At 33.2% G+C, this 23,704-nt stretch overlaps 1 protein-coding gene across 28 annotated transcripts in view; it reads right to left on the bottom strand.

The window, feature by feature from the left end:
* MEF2C (myocyte enhancer factor 2C) overlaps positions 1 to 23,704 on the bottom strand; it is a 135,280-nt gene that overhangs the window by 96,462 nt on the left and 15,114 nt on the right. For 4 of the 28 annotated variants that reach the window (XM_041398276.1, XM_041398264.1, XM_041398274.1 and 1 more), the window contains 2 exons: positions 13,509 to 13,597; positions 12,633 to 12,868 (listed from right to left, as the gene is read on the bottom strand). The exons of 19 other annotated variants lie outside the window; for them this stretch is intronic. The gene's annotated coding sequence lies outside the window, so the exon portion shown is untranslated. Of the gene's footprint in view, positions 1 to 12,632; positions 12,869 to 13,508; positions 13,613 to 23,704 lie in introns of all 28 variants that reach the window. 5 more of the 28 variants (XM_041398269.1, XM_041398272.1, XM_041398271.1 and 2 more) reach the window with 3 other exon arrangements.

Here is a 23,704-nt window from a genome sequence, read left to right as displayed (position 1 = left end):
ATTTGAATCCTTTGTTAAGTTCACAATGAGTATTAACATAAAATGTCATATTGGTTTTGACTACTGCTAGACTTTTTTACATTTTACTGCAGAAAGTAGACCCAGTGTTACAGCTGTGGGGTTTGTCACTGTATAGTAGGATTACATGTCATGCACATTATGAAAGCAAGAAGAGTGAAGGGTAAGTATGTCCATTGCATAGAAATAATGGCTCATATCATCAGGGCTGTGCACCTGTTGGAGTGTGCAGTGACTTTTTATTCTTCCCTGTTCAATGATCAGTAATTAGTTCTACATCCTTTTTCTCTTCTGTCAGCTAGGAAATAATGAAAAAATTCTTAGTTTGCATTTTAGGAATAACTGTGTAGTCTCTCTGAAAATCTGATAATATTGTAGTATAACATTTTTCTCTTGCTGTCTTCAGTAAGTCTAAGATTTTTAAAGATTAGCAGAGCCCTTCAGAAAATACATTCTACAACTGGAGTTCATTTTTAATCTCTTGCTGCTCACCAGTGATTTGACCTGAGATTATGAACCAGGCTGATACCTTGATCAGATTCCAGCTTGAACTCTCTGTTCTGACTTTTTGCCTCCATACACATGTATCTTATTTGCCTTTTGAGGTCCTTAAAATATAAATACATTAGCTACATAGAATGAAAGAGAAAGGGAAAACACTTTGAAAATGTGTAATAATGTTCCAATTTTCCATATATTTTAAGTAAAACTGGAGTTTAAATGAACATTACATGCAATGTCCTGAAGAGATGAAGCTTCCATTAGAATAAAAACCGTAGAACTTTAAGAAATTGAACAGCTCTGATCTGTTCAATCACCTGACTTTTCTGGTGTATCTAAGTACATCTTAGTATCTGAAATCATGTTAATGCTTACGGCACCCCTTATTTTATCCTACCTTCTCTGTGAATTTCCTTTGATAAAAGGGGAAAAGTTAATAGTTTTAGATCATCTTAAATAGACTAAAAATATGTTCCTGATGCCATGTTGTTAATTTTAATGCAATATTCCATCTTTAGATCACTAAGCAACAAAATCTGAACGTGTCAAAATTAATGACAGAAAAAGATTTCAGAAGTAACCTTCACTTATGAACTCCATCAAGTCCCAGCATACTACAATGAGGATTGAAAGTGAACAAGAAAGGGAGAATTTAAAGTCCTGAGCAGATGCTAGTCCAAATACATTTGTTCAAGATATGAAGAAAAAAGAGAATATGTATTTGTTTGTTAAAATAATGGCTTTTTTGTGTCTAATACATTAGTGAAATTTTTAAAATTCATCCTCTCATAAAGATTATTTGTGCAATGCTGCCAAGGTGAGGATCAGCCTGGGTTATCAGCCATAGAGTGGTAAGTCCCAGACAAGCAAGATAAGCTGTCTTTTTCTCCTTTCTGTACTGTCTAACAGCCAGTTTCTAACTGCATGCTGAAAACCAGGTAATCGAGTAACAGTTTCCCTTAAGTCTGTGATAAATTTTGCACTCTGACACATTTCTTTTTTAGTTGTATAAATTCATACACATGTAGGGCATAAATCTCAGAAAAGTTACTTAAGTATCCAAAAAAGAGGGCAAAAATAATATAAAATATTGTCATTCTTTAAGGATACTATTTAGTGGCCTCAGTGTGAATCTTCTAGAACGAAGTTGCAACCAGCATTGAAACACATTATCTATTATTGAATGCAATAGTTTTACACTTCTGATTTTCAGCAGTGTTTTCGGGAACACTGAAACAGAGGAATGTAATATTTAGCAACGATCTGTAAAATGTGGTGTATATCTTTCCCAGTAATTGATCAATATTCTCACTGTGATCATCCAGCATAGCACGAACAAGTAGTGTGTTAATACTGGTTATTCAATCTCTGAACTGTAACAGAGCTAAATACTAAGTACTAAGAGCTAAGTAGTTTGAATAAAAACACATTAACACACCTCTTTTACCATTTTGTATCTAGGGAAAATAAATCATAAGCAAAAAAAAATTGCATAGTATTCCATGATGCCACAATAAAACTTGCTCATAGGAACCAGTGCTGTTAAAAACACCACATTCTGCTGGGATTGTTGTTCAAGGCTTGATGATTAAGTTACCCCAAAGACTATTCAGTAATGAGGATTTGTAAACTCCCAGCTTACTATTATGTGTTACTTTTAGATTGTTTCAAGAATTATTTGGGCTAAAAGGTTCCTTGGCATTGTTATTGACTGTAATCCATTGGAAGACTACTAAAAATAACAAGACAAAAACAAAAACAACAACAAAAAAAAACCCACAAACAAACAAACCAAAAAAAAACCCAGTTCAAAAAGTCATCAATTTGCTAATCTTACAGAGTAAGGAGTTTGCACAGAAGTAAAATTTAGGAAGATCTAAATGTAATGAAGTTAACTTCAGGTATGCATGTCAACTTCGTCCACTTCAGGGTTATTTTTTTTTCCCCTGAAATTAATTAATTTGTAAATATTGATGTAAGAAGAAGAAACCACCCACCAAAAATTACTTTTTCCCACTTCGGACTAGCATTCATTTAGCATCATACAGTCTAGAAAACACTCTGAATTGTGCTCATTTAAATCAGATTATTTCAGTAACTTGCACCCATGAGATAGTGCAAAATTCAAAGGATTTAAAATCATTTAAGAAGGCACCATCATTTTAAGCAAAGTCTTAATGGGGCAGCATTTTACTTGGTGAAAGTAATTGTGGCATTGGTACAACATCCAAAAATAGTAAACTTGAACAAATATTTAAGTCTTTGCAGTACTATGACTTGTAGCCCCAAACCTACACGCATGACTGTATATGCCTAATTTGAAGCACTTAAATAGTTTGCTGAGGATTGCAGAACTCTTCTTGTACCTAAGGTTAATTACATATGTAATGGTTAATATGAATAAAATCACAGATATTGTTACTGTACCCTGGTAAGTCAAGCAAGCCAATGAGAATCTGAAATCAATGAGTATGTGAGAGATGAAAAAACAAATCCTTCATGCAGTTAACATGAAGTCAAGTTTTGTGCATCAAAATACAGTTCTGTATTCAGGTGAAAGCGGGTATTATCAGTGTGTGGAACAGTATTTAGAGCAACTTGGTAAAAAGTGGCCCAACAACGTCCACAACTAACTTCTTATAAATTATTAGACTGAAATTTTCAGACATGGAACAGAAGAAAATAGATTATGTCTTGTACAAAGTACTTCATAGATGCTCACAAGTGCAGAATCCATTTGACCTCACTGAAGCCATTAACATGTGGCATCTAGTCTAAGCTTCTTCAAACATAACCTTATTAGTTTATCATTAATGAGAAAAATCAAGCACCATACTAACACAGCTGTAAGCATCTCACTATAATTACAAGAACACTAATAGAAATAACAAGATGCGCAGCAAGACGAGCAGACAAGAGGGTTCCTTTCCATCTACAGTGTTGTATAGCTGAAGCCTAATGACTTACAATGCATAATAGGAAGAAGAAAGGGATAATTCCTTGTAAAGAAGAGGAATAAAGATTCCAATACAAGTTTTAGAATTACATTAAATGTAAAAACAGCTTATGTATTATTTAGTAAGAAATCATGCTGACATACTGTTTATGTTAACACAAAAAGGTTCATGCTCTTGACATGAAACATGACACGCCATTACGAAGCCACTATCCATAACTACATCAGTGGTATGCTCAGGCACAAATAAAATTTGAAGGGGAATAAGGGAAAAAGAAAATTTGACAGAATAACTCCAAGTACTAAGGAGAAGAACTGGAATAAATATAGTCCTAATAGAAATTACACTGAACAATAAGAAATACATAGAATATATATTTAATTTTAATGTTTTCTGATAAGTATGTATGGTTCAAGACAGATTTCCTGGAGAAGTTCCTTACCTGAAGGCCTACCTTGGCAAAGAGCATAACTTGGCAACCTAAGTTGTGATGATGTGATTCCTAAAATATGCTGTGGGGGTGGTTGTATCTGTCAATATGATATTTGTGGAGGAATTTTTGAAAATAGCCATGATCTGAACCATTAAAGATTTCAAAACTAAGGCAGCAAACTTTAAAATCAAACAGCTACTTCATAGCAGAAAAAGTAAATAAGTGAAGATACAAGGCAGAGGATTGTACTCGCTCAAGACAGGATGGGAGTGAGTTACTGCTTTCCGAACAGGCTGCAAGTGACAGAGCTGAGCTGCTGGAAGCTTTTCTAGAAGGGAATTACAATAATCCATCAAGAGGGCATCTGCTGCTGCTGCTATTAGGTCATCACAGATAAATAAGGGCACTGTCTGCATCAAGCACACAACTGAACATTTTTCAATCTCATTCACTGCAGAAATCTCCACAAAGAAGAGGGGGATGAACAGGATAATAAATTTTTACTACAATTTCTTACTTCCTTCAAATCCCCAAATCAGACTGTAGTGATGTGTAAAAAGAGAGAGAAATCTCCTAAAGAAAAAAAAAAAAACATGCTGGTAAGATTTGTGCTTTTGCTGTGGCCAAAGCAGAGATAGCTGACAATATGCCTCCTTTCACCTGGCCTACGTGAAAAGAATAGCTACATTTGTGGAATCCTTTGAGCAAGAGTAACCCAGCTTCTTACTGCTCAAACTGGGACAAAATCTTTGATATTTAACATTCCTGCAATACCCACGAGCACTCACTTCATGACATGATTTTGGTGTCTGCCAAACTAACCTTAAATGTCAGCATTTTATCATTACTCTGACAGCCTGCACCACAAAATTTTTGGCTTCTACCAGAATCCCAGAATACTTAAGGTTGGAAAGGACCTCTGGAGAACATGTACTTCAAATCCCTCATGCAAGTAGGAGAACTAGCATTTGATTTCCTCATGCTTTGGCAAACTGAGATTTTATTGTATTTGCACATGTTGAATTGGCCTATAAACTGAAAAACATGTTGTAAGTTACAGAACACAAGACCTCCTTGTGTTCATAAATCACAAAATACTTAAATATGCATATAAATTAAAATGTCAGGAAGTTTGGTTCATCGAGCTGAATTAAGGTAAAAAAAATATGACATTCATTTTTTAAAACATTTTTTTGTAAAAGTTACATTTTGAAAGAGTATCAGATTGTTCACACTATTCATGAATTATTAGTATTAAAAATATGAAAATTAGTATTAAAAGTATTAAAAACCTATCAGCCCCCAATGAACAGTAAGTAACTTTCTTAAAAGAGAAAGCTTATGTGATACAGTTTATGAAAATTCTGGTAGCATGATTATTAAAAGCAACAGCTTGTACTCCTGTAGCCTGACTGAATTTGAAAGAATGTTCACAATGGAGTGGGGGAATTAGCTGATGAACTTTCATCAACTATAGCAATAGCCTTTATGAATAATTCAGTATCTGCCCATCTCCTCTTATGTCTCAACACACTAACAGCTGCAGCTCTCAAATGACAAGTGTTATTTTTTGAAGTTTCTGAAAAAAAATACACTGATCATAAAATAATGCATATAATAAAATATTCTTTCTATCCTTTTTACTTATCACTTACAGACACTGGTGAAGTTTTACAGGAAAAGTAGAAATTTTCAAGTGGAATTTTTGGAGTTATGTAGCAGACTTACAGAAACAGGTGGGAAAAGAATTCAGGTCTTCTACTAAAACTTTGGTCCTTTATCTTTACACAGCCACATAATATATTCATATTACTGTGTCCCTGAAACCTCATTTAGATCAGCTTTGTGCATGTACAAGCTATGAAATTACACTTTCATAACACCTATGGCTTCATTCAGATAGGAAGAAACTTTCTGCTCTGAGGTTTTAGAATCTAAAATTTTTTGTAACGTGCTGTGTGAAAATTTCACACTTAAAGATGCCAGAAAATAGAACATGTTTGGTGAATATTCTGATATGGATAAGAGTTTCACTAGCAAGACTTCAGTAAATAGAAAAAGAAGCTTAAGGGGATAGTAATGCAAGTTTCCATGTACAACAAAGCCTGTACCACTAGTCCAGTTTTCGGAAGATAAATGGCTTTCACAGAATATCTTCTCACACTTCAATTCAGAATAAAACTGTACAAATCTGCTTATATACTTTTTTATTAAGCAAGATAGGTAATAAAACCAAAACCAGATAAATTTTACTCCATCAGAAAAAGACCTTGCACAGTCACCAGGCCTTATTTCTTAAAGGAAGAGATCTCTCAGATAAGGTTGTATAAACAAGATGGCTATTTTTCAGTGTTATTACATAACAGTGGGTATTTAGGGAAAACAAATATCAGCTTAATATAATGCTGAAATGTCTGGTTTTCTGAGAAGCTACTGCATGCAGAAGTTGTGACTGAAACCTTTAATGGACAAAGTCTTTTTGACGATACAAACTTGCTGCTTTGTCTTTTTTTTTTTTTATTACTTCAAAATATAGAATATTTCTGTCCATAACCCAGCTTCTGCTAATAGGAAGTGTACTCTATGCACAAGAGAAGAAAAACTCTCTGCCTTGCATGCCCTATATAGAAAAACATGATAAAAATTAAGAAAGTACTGAAGATTTGAAAGTGATCCTGTTGACCAGAGATGTTCCTTAAACATCTGTTTTACCTTCTTGTAATAAACTGCTTCTTTTCTCAACTCCAGAAATGCCATGGTTCTTCTCATTCAATGAAATGTCAGGATCTTTCAGTGCTTGAATTGCCCAGCGGGTCTGATATAGGCCTGACTTTAACTGGGATGCACACTGAGCATTTGAATAAGAGCGTTCTTGCCTGGAATTTTTCTAACAACATACTGAAGAGAGAGGTTTCATTCCATAACATCAAGTGTATATTTTCTACAAAATAGAATCTACACAATCAGAAAGATAAAATATATGCTATGTTTTCACCTACTTACATTTGATATTTTCACGCTTAAGTTTTCAAACACACAGAAGTGGAATTATAAGATGTTCAAAACAACAAAGCTATCTGTCCATTCTTATTTTTACATTTTTTAGATAACAGAAATAAAAAACTGGGACAGTTATGGAGACAGTGTATTTGCAAGCTTAATGACACTACCAATTAAAAAAAATTAAAATGGTATTAATAGCTTTGTCAATTAAGCTTAGTATAAGATCATTTAGAGGTGTTACCATGAAAGACCTCTTTGTTGTCAGTTGTATTAACACTGTCAACATGCTTAAATTTTCTGAATAATGCAGAAAAGGACACACAAAATTACAGTATTTTTCTGCAAACTAATAAGTTTATAATTAAAGTACTGTCTATATTTTTGCCAATGACAAATTGTTAGAGAAACAGAGACCATAATATAATTGACTAAATAATTGATTTTTGTACATATATTTTTTTGTGCTGAATAATGTGATGGGATTCCAAAGTAATCATTTGTAAGGTATCTCTTGCACTGCATAGAGATAGAGACAACTTCTGAGGTTGGTGTACACCACAGCAATTCTGTGCACTGTGTAAGAGTTAATGGTCATCTCTGTCTCCATCCAGACAGTCCCCTTCTCTCTTAACTGTGTATAATTTTTTCTTGAGTAATGTGTTTCTCCTGCATCCACAGGCAAGCAGATTAAAAAATTGATATCTGTATTTTTATAAAGAAAAAAGTTCCCCATACAAACAGTCCTTTCACCAGGGGCAGTGCTAGCTCAAGCTATCATCACTGGTGAAGAACCATGTTCTATGAATAATATATTTTGGAGGCCAGCTCACATCACAAAAACTGCTTGTTTCTGCTCATGAAAAATCCACATCTAGCCTTACATAGGGAAAAAATCCACTTCAGCCAACTAGAGATGGTGATTCTCCCATTGGAAACATGCTACTGGCAGGACACTGGAAAGTATTTTGACAGGAAAAAGCCCCAACTGTTCTACTTCCTTAACAGCAAGAAAACCTAGTCTTATAATATTAATTATATTTTAATTTTCCAGTGTATAATCATACATACAACTTATATCTTTAATGATATTCTCAAGTTATTTATGTTACTGTTCAAGTGTAAGATGGAAATATATGCAGGATTTACTGACCTGTTCTATAAATTGGCTTATCTGAAGATACACAGAATATGTGCATACTGTCACTTAAGTATTAATGTTTATTCCTGAAACATTACTGGGAGACTGAAAATACTAGTCCCTATTCAGTAGTGATGAAAATAAATGGAATACAAAACTTCATATAAATTAAAAATTGCAGTACCTGTGAAAAAATAGCTCTCAGTCTATTGCTTTTCTGCTAATCATTTGACCAGTTCTCTTATGATTTTGTTTGTTTGTTTTTTTCATAGAAAGTGATCAGCTATGTAAAATGAAAAAAAAAAAAAACCTGAAACACCCTCTTTATTTCATATCTTCTTACTTACTAGATATCTACAGCAGAGACCAGCATTGATGTTTGAAACAGAATGTGAAACTGCTTAACATTGAGAATAAAGTTCTATATAGTAAGTTTTCAGCTTTGGAATTTATCATCTAATTTGTCCAGTTCAGATGTGTAAAAATTTCATCTTTTTTACCAGATAAGATTCCATGTAGGATCATAAAATACCAGGCAAATGGTGTTGAGATTCTGGTGTTTAGCATTTAGATCTAAAAGCAACATATTGTTGTACTAAGCTGCAATTAATTTTATAGGCTTTTTAAATTATAATTTCTTTTTTGGGGGGGAGGTGTTTTTGGTTTTGTTTTTAATAAAGGAACCACAGTCAATATGCTTAAATTTAAAAAAATCAAGGCTGACAGGTGACATAATGAGAAAATGTTACATTCTGAAGTCTTTTACTTGGTCTTTACCATCTTTCCTGACACTTCAGAGAAATATCAATTCTCAATATCAGCATGTAAATTCTTTTAGAAATATATTAAATTATTCGTTTCACTTCTTGCTGCCCTAACAACTAATAGGTGTGTTGAAATCTTAGTCTTAAAAGGGTAATGGCTAAGTCATAATAATTACTGAGTTTAAAACTGAGCCTAGCAAACAAGACATAGAGGTAGTAAAAGAAATCATCTGAGGACCCTATTTTCTCTGTCTGCTTTTTACATTATATGTGATAACTGAAACACTGATGTTATTTGTCTCCTTGAAATGCCCACATTAACAAATCTCATCCTAAAGTAATTTTAGGACTAATTAAAAACTTGAAATTATTTCCAGAAACTTTGAAGGTCTAGGTTGTAACAGACCTTTCCAAAATACAAGAATACTATCCTTAAAAAACATGCAAACAAATTAAAAATAATGCAAGAAAAACAGAGGTTACAGTCATCTTTTAATTCAGCCTATCTATAAGATCAAGAGAAATTAGGTTTGGTATTCTTACATTTATTTTTTTTATATCAAAATATGCCAATACATAAAAAAGCACATATAAAGACCCCACTAAAAATACTGTGGTTTTGACCCATAATTCAGAGGATTTTAAGTTTAGATCAATGGAAGAAAGGCTTTTATTTTATATAGTAACTGTATATATACATATATGGAGAAAGAACACCACGTATTTATGGACTGATTATTTTTATGAGGTCTAATTGAAGAGACATTTTGACAGTTTTATTTATACAATTTAAGGCATGCCCAGCAGCATGCATAGTGTGAAAACCATTAATATTTATATAAAAAGCACACACACATGTACAATATACACACATATGTATATGATCATAGGTACATGATCATAAGAAACCATTTTACAGAAAAACCACTAGCCTAGTTAACGTCAGTCTACCACTGTTGCATATTTCCAGATAGCTTTTTTAACATAACAAACTATCAATGATACAAAATCTGCAACTAAGTGAGGGACAACAATCGGAATTAAGAGTTGTAAGTATATAAAGGCATTTCCCAAAATGAAATAGTGTTTAAAAATACATCCTAAAAATATAAGTCAAATTTACTTAAATATATTTAATATATGTTAATGTATATATGCAGATATTTCAAAGCCAGCCAAGACACTAGGCTCACTAAACTAGTTTTCAATTCGGGGAATTAATAGAGATTCTAGCTGTTGAACAGTTTTGCTTTTAGCTGCAGAATAAAAAAAATAAAGAAGCCAGAGCCATCAACCCGTCCGAACAAAGTACAATTCAAAGGGAAAATTTAGGTAAAAATAAAAGAATTACAAGCAATATCAGCTTGTAAACCAAATTCTCTTTTTTAATAAACATGTAAAATGCCTATACATATTTAATATTAGGGTTTTTTAAACGGTTTACACTTTAAACATAGTAGCCCAGTGTGGAAATTGCTGTTGTCATCCCTGTCTTCATTGGAATAAAGGTAGAAAGCAATAAAAAAGGAACACAAAATTTGAGCTGTTGATTAATTTTTTTCTTTGGCAAAGACAGTGAGAACACCCATCACCTAATAAATAGTATTTTTCTGGTTAGATACCTTCAATAAAGTTTAATTGCTTATGCCAAGTCTTCCTTTTGAACACTGGGAAAAAAGGCAAGACATTCATAATAGTAAAAAATTTTAATTTCTTTCCATCTATGTTCTTTTTTATTATTCTTTTTGTTCATACTGTTAAGGCCAAAGGTAGAGCCGTTCATTAATGTGTGTTTGCACAGCATCATGCACAGGCCCTAATCTATGTCAAGACCTGTTACCACGATATCACAATAAGTGATAACATTAAGGTTTATAGTTTTTATTCTGTAGGCAATAAAGTCAAACTTTTCATTTTTTTGATTTGTTTCTACTCAGTCTCTTACTGACTCTAACTTTGCATGAGAAGGAACACATAATCCCTGTACATAAAATCCTTTTGTATAATGAATATATATTCAGGATACTTAAGAGTGCACATCTTTGGATGATAGGATTATTTTTAAATTGGAAAATTTGTATTTATATTATAAAACTTAAAAGAAACACTATAATATTGTCTAAAATTGTTGGGAATGCTACATTTATTCCTGAATGGCCAGAATTACTGCCGCCACTTGAAACTGAGGTCTGTCAGCATTCTGTGGTGATTTCTATATACATACAATTGACAAATTTTAACTTTACAAATTAGGAATTAAAAAAGAAATCTAAGATGTTAAACAAACACCCTGTTCAACCCAATGCAAAGTAGCCTGGACAAACCCCCAAGACTGAACAATATGGAAAAAAAGAAAAAGAATTAATTTCTTCTCAGTTACTTAGAAAAGAGAATCCTGTAAAAGTGACTACAGCAGCATGTTCTGCCACATTTTTTTCATAAACTGAGCCCTGTCAATGACAGCAAAACAGATTGTGTGCATCTGCTGGGAATGAGCCAGATGACAGTGGAAGAAACACACATGGATACCTTGGCACAACTACTAAAGAAGTAGAAGAAAAATGGACAGAAAGAAGAAGAAAGTTCTAAACTTTAATTAAAATGGATTTCTAGCAAAAGTGAAGTTATCTAAGAGTCTGTTTCTTTGCTTTAGACTGTAACTTACTAAAAGCCACTACATATTTATAGTCCACATTGCCTTGTTTACTCTCCATGGTACTCATATGGACACTGTTACCACAGTGCTTGGGTCACAGAGAATTTGCCTCAGGGAAATACCATCTCATTCTACAGACAGGGAATTGATGCATGAGCAAAGTGAAATCCCCATAGTCATCTAAAAGAGGTTCTGGAAGAGTTGATTCCACGCTTCCCAAATTCAAGCTGCCATCACAGACACTAGAATATCCTTCCTCTGCTTAGCTATGCTCTCAGACAAAAGTAACATTATACCTAAAATCAATACAAAACAAGTAACCTGCTAATACTCTACCATTACAGGACATGAGCCTCTCACAAGTTGAATTAGCATAAATGATGATTGAGTCAGCTTTGCTATTGCTGCTTGCATCTTCTCAAGTTTTACTTGGATATATGGATTGAGAACCCAACATGGCTCTAAAAAGAATCAGCAAATTACAGTTGTCAGTGCAGAACTGCCACCACAAATAGTGGTAATTACGTATTCTCACACAAAAGGACAACATGATCCACAGTAATAGTAAAAAGCACTCTCCAGCTGTTGAGTTATCATGGCACCAGAAGTGCATGCTTATTCTCAGTAAAGAATTCAGAAATTCTGATGAGTCTGTAAAATCTTTTTTTCAGCTGTAAAGTAATTTACATTGTTTCCCTTTTGGTTAATTGAAGATAAACTAAATGAAGGTAGACCAAATAAACTTGCTCATCCCTCCCTCCCTCCCTGCCTTTTTGAAGAATATAGTGTTCCAGTAAAAAGGACATACAAACTCTTCTGACTTTTGTTGTAATGTTTTACACACTTTTGACTTATACATCAGGAATAAAATTGGACTGCCAGCTGAGTAAAGATTCACACACCACCTAATGGTTTGAGCACCTTAAGTAATCTGGAGCACCTGGAAGTCTCATGAGGTCAGCAGTCTCAGCCTGTATATATTCTATCTACAGTGATTACTTGGTACTCTGAAAGTACTTCAGAATCAGATTAGAAAAACTGAATGATTTGTACTTTATGAAACCCATACAGATTGTTACATAACACAATTAACATCTAGCAGACAGAAGCTGAGGTATACTTTCCTAATCTGAGAACAGCTCTAGAAAAGCATAAAATGTACCTTCACATTCCATCTCATTTCAGGATGTGTGAATGGCAAGCACACATGTACACCCAAGAGGGACTTAGAAAACTGCTTAAGTCTGCTTCTAATGCTCTTGATCAAAGAAGTGGTACATCTTTATACATTCTTCCCAGGGTGGTCCAGAAGAGAAGACAAGAAGATCTTCTTTTGAAATGTTCTATTCAAATGGTACCTTTGTTTCTAATGAGTCTGGAAAAAGAGTCAGAGTGGAACTGAGAAAAAGAGGTGGATGTTAATTAACAGCATGAATCCTGTATATAAAGCAGTTTTTAGTAGGTCATCAAGTCAATGAAGTTATGCTAGAATACACAAGCAAAGAACATGGTGTCATATATTACTTATGTCTTAAATACTCTTAAATAAATACATTATTATATTTTGATGTAAGTTCTCTTCATTAGAAGAGATCAGAACTTCCAAATTGTAGTAAAAGAAAAGGAAAAAGTAGCATGTTTTTATAACTTATGAGCAACTTCAAGCTCTTGGATAAATACTAGTCAAGACAGAATATCAGCACAACTTTTTAACTGGAAAACTCTTCATTAATTCAAGCATAATAATGTGGTCATGAAATCAGCTTTTGACTCACACCCACATATTCAACAGGCACATTAACTATACAAGAAATAGACTGAAGAGTCATGCATGCTAGGCCACAAGGTCTTTCCTAAAAGACCACCCAAACTCTGGGTGTGAAGATGAGAGAGAACATGAAAAAAAAAAAAAAGGTTATTTTGGAACTACTTTTTCTCTTATAAGTTTATGAAACAGTCTTAGGTAGACTGAGAGATTTAGCACACCCTGGAGCTGTAATTCCTGTCTCAGCCAACCCATAATCAATTGATTACTCACAGCATGCTCACTGTCCTCATATTCAAACACCTCTTCATGTTTCTAACTCCTATCCTAGAATTCAGAGCTTCATTAGGCATGGTATGTATCTGTTCAAAAGCAAACTCAAATGAAAAAATGAGGTCAATAAAAATTATGAAAGACTGTCACAGAGGTATTTATTACCTAGTTTTATGTATTTGGATGAATGTACTTGCAATTATAAAGGTAAAAATCAAAAGGACTATTTTCTTATACATTGTATTTTATAAAGCAAAATCCAACTTTTCAGACAATGCAATAGCAAAGATGACATTGAATTGGTTGTTTAAACTGGCTATAAGTTTAAACAGAAAGATATATTACAGACTAGAAACATAGAAAGGATTGATTTTTTTAGTATGAGAGGTAAAACAGATTGAGAGACTAACTCAATAGGTAAGGAACTATGGCATTCCAGCAAAATATTACTCAGTTACAGTCCTTCCTTTGATGACTATTTTATTACCTATACAAAAATGTAATGATCTCACATTTGGAAACTGAGGCTAGCTTTCTCCCACAATGTTCTATAACCAACAGGACAGAATTTACCATTAACTGCTCTATGTTAAGAGTAGAAAGTCTTTCCAATCAGGTTTCTCAACTCTTGAATTTCTGCCATAAAAATTAAACCAATGTTCATAAAGAATTTATAGATTTAATTTGTAATGTGGATTCCAGTAGACAACAGGACACAGCAAAGTAAAACCTAAATTCCCCTTTTAGATGTTGCCTCAAGCCCTTTCTAATTTTCTGAACACATCCCAACACAAATGTAAATTTTTATTGAAGTTGATAATTTCATTCTACTCAGACATTTCATTGAAAGTTTACACTTGGGGGTTCTGAGTCCTTTTTCTTATACTGTTTTTCTTATACTGTTTTTCAGCTTCTGCCCTTCACTTGCAATTTTTTTTACCATGCATCTGTTGCCTTAAATAAAGATCATGTATCTCTTGGGAGATGATGATTACTGAATTGTACATTAAGGATAAATATACATATTTAAAATATTCCCAATATGTTAAAGTTTTTGGAATTCATATTGAAGGATTCTCCTCCCTAGCCTCCTTGGCAATTGAAACTGATGGGTTGCATTTGGTGCTGACAATTATTGCATCAAGAAACTTGTTCAAAATGTGAAACACACTTTGAAATGGAATGTGCCGTATGCTCACCTTTTCAGTAGAAAGCCTGTATTTTAGAAATCTAGTTTACATCACAGAAAAAGGTCTTTTTGAACAGACACAAGAGTGGGTATTTATTTAACTATTTAACTAAGTCTGCATATAAGAATAGGATGTAGACCAACATATGAAAATAGAATGCTGATGATTCTTTCTTTCACATATTATCATCATCAGAAACTCACAAAACTATGCATCTTTCAATTCCTTATGATTTTAAAGAGGCTTTTTTAATATATCCACATTGTATTTTGAATTTATATCTTTCAGATATGGGAGTTGTATTTTTAGAATGGTATTTAATTCATAGAGCAATCTTCTGATCCATTAGTGGAATAACTTCCTCTTTCTGATCACATCTGGAAAACAGTAAAGCAAAAGGGGCGAACAAATACTTTCTTCCTGACTATTTTCAAAATGGCTTTTTATCAGAAATCTGTAGAAGTGTCCTGTTGGAGTAGTCACAGAAGTAATGGTCTCATGACAGGTTTGCTTGTAATCATATACATAAAAATGTGGTAGAATAGAGTGCTATGTTTTATAGTGGTGACTTTTAGAGACTTTTAACAGAAAGCAGATCAAGAAAATCATCACTTAGGTGACAAGTACTGCTCTTAAAAACAGGGCAGAATGTCTTTCTTTTTTTGTCATGGCTCTGTTGCATGGCATATTGCTTCTTACTGTTATATATTGATTAAAAAAAAAGTTAAATAAAAACACACCCTCCCTCCATTAAGAAATCCTTGCACCCTCAGTTATGGGTATTACTACATGATTATTGTATTTGCTGGGTGCCCCATGGCAGGAAGGAGTGATGAATCTGACTCCATGTTCTTAGAAGGCTAATTTATTATTTCATGATACTATATTATATTAAAGAATACTAAATTAAACTATACTAAAGAATACAGAAAGGATACTTACAGAATGCTAAAAAATAATAATGAAAACTCATGACTCTCTCCAGAGTCCGAAGCAGCTTGGCCCCAGTTGGCCAATAAGTCAAAACAATTCACATGAAACCAATGAGACAATCACCTGTTGGATAAACAATCTCCAACCACATTCCAAAGCAGCAAAACACAGGAGAAGCGAATGAGATAATATTGAAATTCCTTTTTCTCTGAGGCTTCTCAGCTTTCCAGGAGAGAAATCCTGGGCAAAGGGATTTTTCCAGAAAATAAGACTGTGACATATGATTAGAAACATGGGGAAATAATTTTAATAGCATTAAAAATATGATGCAAAATTAGTAATTTTTCTATGGCTTGCTTTTTATCTGCCATAATGATTTGCATTAACCCTATCACCACTGTATCACCTCTCATGCAATTTAAAAAAATATTAAATTCCAGAAAAGATAGCATCCAGTAAGGATGCTTTCTAGGTTACTATTTTGCATGTCTCCACTCAGTGTAATACTAAGCCTGTGACACTATCTACTGGAAGCATAACTGAACTAAATGCAAGGTTCTCAATGAGGATTTAAGTACTGGAACATGTACTGAAACTAGGTTTTCATTTTGCTTTGTCAATAACAATTTTTCAAAAGCCCACAAAAATATTAGTCCAACTTGTATGCCAGTATTACAGGAAATGTAGAAGATCATTCTTCTCTATCTCTCCTATGCATAATCTTTTTTATGGCAGCATCAACAATAAAATGGAAACACCAGATCCTACTGTTTTCCCTGTGAAGATATGCAGATTTCTACTACCAAGGATACAGCTATAATTATGGGACGTTTGCTTCAATTAGGTAGCTTAGCAATCATTTAATCATGTTTTAAGAGTAAACTGGAAAACTATTTTTCCACTTATTTTTTCCAACTTATTTTCCCCTTGATACATGTTTTGAACATAAATTTATATTATTTCCAATTGTTAACTACACATCATATAAGAAAGAGTACTAGAGTGGGTTACAGTTTTTCAAATGTGCATATTCAAAACATGAATGAAATTTTAGTTTTAAATGACCATACTACTACATAGACTCTTACCAACATTTATGGCCATATTCATAATTTCTAAAATTTGTCTATGTATGTTTTGGGTAAAGTTATAAATTTTGTATGTCACTGCATGAATGCATTTTCTGGCTCAGTATTCTGAAATAAAAAAATGTGTCACAAAGAAGATTAGTAAGTATGGAAATTCACACATTTCATAGATTGCACTGGGGACGTAACATGGATTTTTTTCTCATTTTTCTGCTATATGTCCATCTTATACACTTAAACACGATGACGGGAAAACTGATGATTTCTCCAAGATTCTGTCAGCAAAATCAAATCAAATTTGTCTCATCAAATACTGTTCCAAAGATCTTTCCTTACAGCTATACAACATATTTCAATCAACAATCCAACAAGACCATTGCCCTATGTGTGCAACAATTAAAGATTATTCACAGCAAGATTAATTACATACATTTCAACAGGAATTTTTAATGAAAAAGTTCTAAAAGATTAAGGTTTTAAGTTTGACTAACATGCCTAACTCTCCTTCATTGTATTCCATCTTAACAAATAGACCATATCTGCATTCTTCTAACCTCCCTAAAAGCCTTCCTCCACTTTTGCTATTCTCCCTTCAGTATAAGCAGAAACACATTCAGGACACAGATGGACAGACATAAAGCAGTCCTGAGGCTAAGTCTAGAGAACATACTGTCTCCTGCTGGTTTCATAGAATATCCTCAGAATATTAACATTTTTATAGTAGTTGCCTAGGAATTCACATGGGATATGGCCATCAAAAGGGACTTCTTGGCAGTAAAATTATGAGGCTAAAGTGCCAGGCTGAAGGGGACACATGGGCCAGCATTACAGGATGGTCACAGAACCTCAGTGTCCTGTTGTTTGTCTACAATGCCCTCCGCTCCTAACTCCCTTTTTAGGGACAGCTTTTGCACCCAACTCCCATGAAATTATTTAAAACAGTGTTCATTGAGAAGTCCATATTGAATTTTTAAATGAAAAGTGCTGCAGTCAAACTTCTTAAAGGATGAATATATTCTGAAACATAATTTCTCTGATAATCCAAAAATATCTAAAAAATCTGGTTTAAAAATGCTCTATTATTTCAAATATAATGTCATATTGAAATTTTTTTCACCAAGAATTTTATCCAAAATCACACAAATAGCACATGCTAATCTGCTACTTGGTTGTAATTACTAAAATTAATGTTCCACGTGGATAGTGTTCTGCAATTTGTCGACTTGTTCTGATGTGGTTTATAAACAATTTCACAAGCCTCCCTCCTTGCCCTTTGTACATACTTTGCTAACAGCTATTGATTGACAACTTAAAAGTAAATAGTGAAATTTAACTGAGTGTGGCTTCCACAAGTGGCATGCACCCTATATCTATATAAGCAACCATAAATAATGTTGTTTCTAATTCAGTTCACTTTCACCTTGAGATTACAACATGAAAAATAAGAGATGGTAATATTTAAGGTGAATTGCTGCACTGGTATTTGGTTAATAATTTTTATGATAAACTTCATTTAATCAGTTATACAGTTGAAGAAATAAGAGTAAGATAAGAATTGTTAGATTTGAATCTAAGTTTCATATCAGCTTTATAACCTGGGAAAAGAAGGCAGAGGAGCTGTATGCCATCTGTTCAATTCTGTCCTTAATCTGTGGGCTGCCTTATGGTTAGCTTAAATGAAGGAAGCAGATACTGACTGACTTCCAGGACCAGCTGTACTGGCCAAGATCTCTGGAGCTCTCTTCACTCGAGCTCTTGCAGGCTTCCAATACTGGGGAAGGTGCCAGAAGGCAGAAATAAGTACATCTACCCTGCTGGAGCAGGTGGCTGCTAAAACACCTGTTCAGGGGATTACAAATGGGGCATAGTCTATCAGACCTCACTGGTGTGATTACTGAATCCATATTGTGCCAGTGTATTCCATATAGGTCTAAAATAATTCTCAGACAATTCGTGCAGAAATTGTTCTAAGTCAGATAACACAAGTGTAGGCTGTAATTTAGATCTCTGCAATCTAAATGTATTTCGTTGTTTAAACAAAACAAAAGGGGAAAAAAAGCTGGGTGGGGTTCAGTTTGGCAGTATTTCAGAGTATCAGTCCTACACTGGAAATGACACAAAGATTCTTTTTGCTATGCTTCCCTCTATTTTTCTTCTACATTTGCTTTCTATTCACAATGCAAGTTGCAATGTAATATATCAGAAAATTCTATCAATAGCATGTTAGCTTTCCTGGCAGAATAACAGGTGTGGTTTGCATACTTTGAAACATTTTCAAGATGCAAGGAAGTTTAAAGGATAGGCTTCTATGTGATTTCTTGGGTTCAGTAGATAACTGATCTCGTAAAGATCTCTTTGCGCTTTAAAACTACTGGGAGAAAAATGCTATGTTAACAGGGCTGATGGCAAAACACAATCCTAAAATATGCACTTTTAGAATGTTCTAAAATCAGATACTAATTCGCATGCTGAGGTTTGCATATGTAGATTTAACGCTCTGCATTCAGTCAGAATTTTTCTGTAAGTAGGCCCCTTAATTTATCATATGTGCATTAAGAAGACACAAATTTTTGTTACACATATTAACTCTTAAACTTTGATTTTTCATTGCAAACTGACTTTATAAATCTTTAAAATTTCTTGAACAGAAAAAGTGCCAAGGAATTTCACACTTTTCTTGAAAGTCTTAGAATAACAGGCTTTATTTCCAAATCAGTTTTCACTAAACTGATCTTATACTTTACATAAAACTGTGGCATTAATTGTGTAAGAGTATTCTCAGTCTTGGCTGCTTCTTTATAAAAGCATACCTGACAGATCCAATATACAGTTGAGGCCCATAGGTTTTGTTTTGTCGCATTGATGCTAGATAACTTTTTGAAAAATAACTTTTCCATAAAAAATCTACTGTTGTATGATAGAGCTGAATGTGGGTTTTTTGACGCATTCAGGAGTTACATGACCACACTGCACTTGTAAGAAAAGGACTGTCTTTACCACTTCAAATTCCATCTCAATATTTAATGCAAATGAACTATTTTTCAGAAGTACTGATCATCCATACACACAACTAAAAGAGTAAAATGCACATTTTGTGAATTTGAAAACTGTCTACACAGTTTTCTTGATCATGCAACAGTAAAATAATCAGGACCGGCTACAAAATATAGCTATTCTTTGAGGACTGTAGTGAGCAAGCACGTTGCAGACCAGTGTTTTTAATCTTATTTGGCTGTGAGGTCCCTTAGGACATTTCAAACATTTCTATAACTATATTTATTGCCTATTTTGAGGGCTTACTTTTCAAAGCATCATGCTAGCAAATGTTTAAAATTCCTGTTTGAACCTAATAACACATTGTTGAGAAATTCATTTAATGCACATATGAAACAAAAGGAGAAAAAGAAAACCTACTCTACATAACTAAAACTTTTCAAAACACAGCTAGGCAAAGCTATAGTGAAAGAAAATAGAAATGCACCTTCAGTATCCATTAAAATGAGACATCTGAATTGTATGTGAGTTTCCTGTCTTATTAAAATAACACATACAAAATTAAAAACATAAATATTAATTTTATGTACCACATAAGATGAAGAAAATGAAAGAACAATGTTCACATTTATGGTTCATTAGTGTTTTATTATGTGAAACACTAGGAGGCATCAGTTGGGTAAAAAAAAGAATTCTTTTGAAATATTGCATGAAATTATCATAGAAGTTATCAGCTTTCTAGTTTCATACTTCTAAATGCTAAGGCTGTACATTACAACTAAATTATGCAAATAGGAAAAAACTCTATTCTCACTGATAAATGGCATATTTAACAACATAGGGCCAGCACAATTTCTTGGCTGTTTTCAAATCAGACTACACACATGCAACGCAAATAATAGTTTTACAGCATATTATATTTTAAAAAATAACAGAATAAAGTAAAATTCTTAAGTTGTTGTTCAATACTATAATTTTTGTTAAATCTGTGAAGCCCTGACACATTTTAGGCACTCTCCCCTGCTTGTAAGCTCTTAATATGGTTAAGTGCAGTGAATTTTGTGCAGTCCTAGAAAATTTTTAGAGCCTAGGCACTTTTTGTAACTTTAAATTGTGATTAGAGGAAAATATCTAGACAAATATATTTTTTTTAAAAAAATCCAAGAACAATAATCTACCACATTTCATTTGTATTTCCCCAAAGGGGTGTATTAAGAAGTTTTTACAAAATTTGTGTAACAATGCTATAAATGGCTGTGCTTCCACTATAAATCATACAAATCCAATAACATCAAAACTGAGTTTTCCTTGATTTGAATTACATTTAAAATGAGTAAGCGACAGAGTTCTAGTTGTCTCATACAATAATCACTTAAAACTGAAGTGTGTCTTGCAATGCACAGCAATCAGCTTTTATTGCTGTCCAATCCAAATGACATGTGAACTGCCTAATCCTTCTTTTGTAAGGCACATAAGACTTTGTTGTCACTGTTGGTTTTGTGAATCGCCCCTATAAGCTGGTCTGATTTCCTAAAGATGACAGATCTCAGTGAATAGACAACCTCTACTGCGCTGCAGTCAATGAGACAGTGGTATTAAAGTGGAGGGCTGAAGAACTACCTTTTAATCACCTGTCCACATGTATCATTGATCATCAGTTCTAAGAAAATGACCTTAAAGCTGGTAAGAGGACTCAAGTAATTACTTCTAAAAATAATTTTAAAATTCAGTTTTTCAATTTTTCACTTGTACAATCAGTGTTTGCTGACCAAAGTTCTTCTGAAGCAGGATCCAAAATTGTATTTTCATCCTTTTCAAATATCAAAATTCTAACTCTGTTTGTTAAGCTTGAAGTTTTCTAGCTTTCAGAATTAAACATATTATTTTAAAAATATTTTGTACCTAAGTCATTACAGAGCCTAAATGAGGATATAGCAAAATCTCTCTGCTGATATCAAATAGCAAAATTAAAAAACTTAAAATGCATAAAAATATACGTGTTTTGGTTATTATTCAGGATGCTGAAGCAAGGACTATAAATTCTTGGAAATTACATAACAGCTTATGTAGATTCAGCTCCATCATCAGTATTTTTGAAAAAATACCAATACACCTTACTTGATTTTTGTAAAAATTGTCATGCAATTTTGAATAATTATATCAAACAGATAAAAATGGACCTTAATGTATCAAACACCAAGCCTTTTTTCTTTCAAGAACGTAATAACAATTAATGACTTCTTCCTTAAAGAAATATAGAACTAACTTCAGCTGTCTCTGAAAATTAACTAAACTATCCTGATGAAAAATAATCTGTTATAGAGAAAAGTAAAATTAATAGAAATTAAGTTGGAAAAATATTCTTTTCACAACTCCTGCTCAGTTCCTAAGTTTCTATATAATTACTTTTATCTACTGAATCATGAGTTACCAAAATATTTCTTAAGCAAACTTTTGTGAAAAGCTTCTGGAAGCTTAATTTCTCTTTATCTGTAACATTATAGGCATTTTTTTAAAAAAGAACCATTTAAGAAAGGTGTCTCTCATTTTGAATATACATGTTGCAGGTAGATGAAACGTTTAAAAAAAGGGAAAAAAGAATTCTGGTTCCCATATTGGAAGAAGTTATTTCAATTCATTTTCTTACTACAATCCAAAACTAGATACTCAGGAACACAACTAAAGACTTAATCTCCAAAACTGTTTATCATTTAGTACCAATGTTAATAAGGCTCCTAAACTTACAGTTACTTTTTTCTTTGTCAAATAATTTTAAGAGGATGCAGACAGTACCTGATTCGTACATTCTTTTATAGGACATTGAAAGTGACATTCTTTACATCTCGGTCCTATGAAGGCTGTAGGACAGGCAAGAGGTTTAGTCTCTTTGGGTCCTGATCCTGTAAATAGTTATCCCTGTGACTTGCTAATTTTTTCACAAGTAGTCTTGGCATTGCCGGTGGGACTAGTTGCATAAGAATTCCTTGCATGAAAGAACCTTTCCATGTTCAGGTCCCAGAGCTACCTTCTCATACTATGTAGAGCATATTAGCATAAATATATATGAACAGCAAGTTTTTAAAATAAAAGTAATTACAAATCAAACAATAAACCTACTAATAAAACAAAAAACACACCACAACATCGTACAACCAGGAACATAAGACACCTGGGATTAAGGGCCATTGTCTTAAATTGTTCTTCAAGAAATTTTTCTATCACTCCCAAAAGGACAGAAGTGTGGGCGGGTATTTCAGCATAGGCTCATTATGAATTATACTCATTAATACAAAAAGAATAATATAATGGATATTTTAAGAAAATTAATAAAGTAAGAAAGTTTTGTGAGTTTTGGACTTAAAGTAAGGTACTTGAAATCCTGTAAAAAAATACAGTTCAAAAAATAACAAATCCCCACAGAAACCATATGACTTAACATTTGGACTGAAAATTATTATGTGGGCAATACAGAGGTGCTGGAGTGGTGGATCACAGGTGGTACTATTTCCACACCTTGCCAAGTATCTAGGGATTAGTTATTATACTCCATATAAACATGTTTACTCTTCAAACACAATGGCCAGGAAAGTGCCAATGAAAGAAATCTAGTCTTCTAAATGAGAAGTTGCTTCTAAAATAGTTTGTCATTCATCTTATAGTTATTTTAAAGTAAAGATATGAAACTAGGACATATGCCATTAAGGTGACTGTCAGATATGTGCAAAATATTGTGTCAAAGCTATTATTTTTTGATCATCAGCAAAGTACTGGTAAAGGGCCTTTCCCTGTTTAATTATCTTAAACCTTTAGTCTTAAATTGTCTATTACAGTATTTAATTAAGTATGTAGTTATTTGGTAGTAATAATCATAACACACAATAAAGAAAATAGAACTTTTCTATAAAAGACAATGCTTAGATACCCACAATGATTCATTAAGTTTTGTTTTGCACCATGCTGCATTGCTTTTTATTATTATTATTATTAGTAA

This window comes from Onychostruthus taczanowskii, unplaced genomic scaffold, assembly GCF_017590055.1.
Source record: "Onychostruthus taczanowskii isolate IOZ18803 unplaced genomic scaffold, ASM1759005v1 scaffold143, whole genome shotgun sequence".
Taxonomy (NCBI): domain Eukaryota; kingdom Metazoa; phylum Chordata; class Aves; order Passeriformes; family Passeridae; genus Onychostruthus; species Onychostruthus taczanowskii.
The sequence above is the reverse complement of the archived record's forward strand: the minus strand, read 5'-3'. Positions and strand labels throughout refer to the sequence as shown.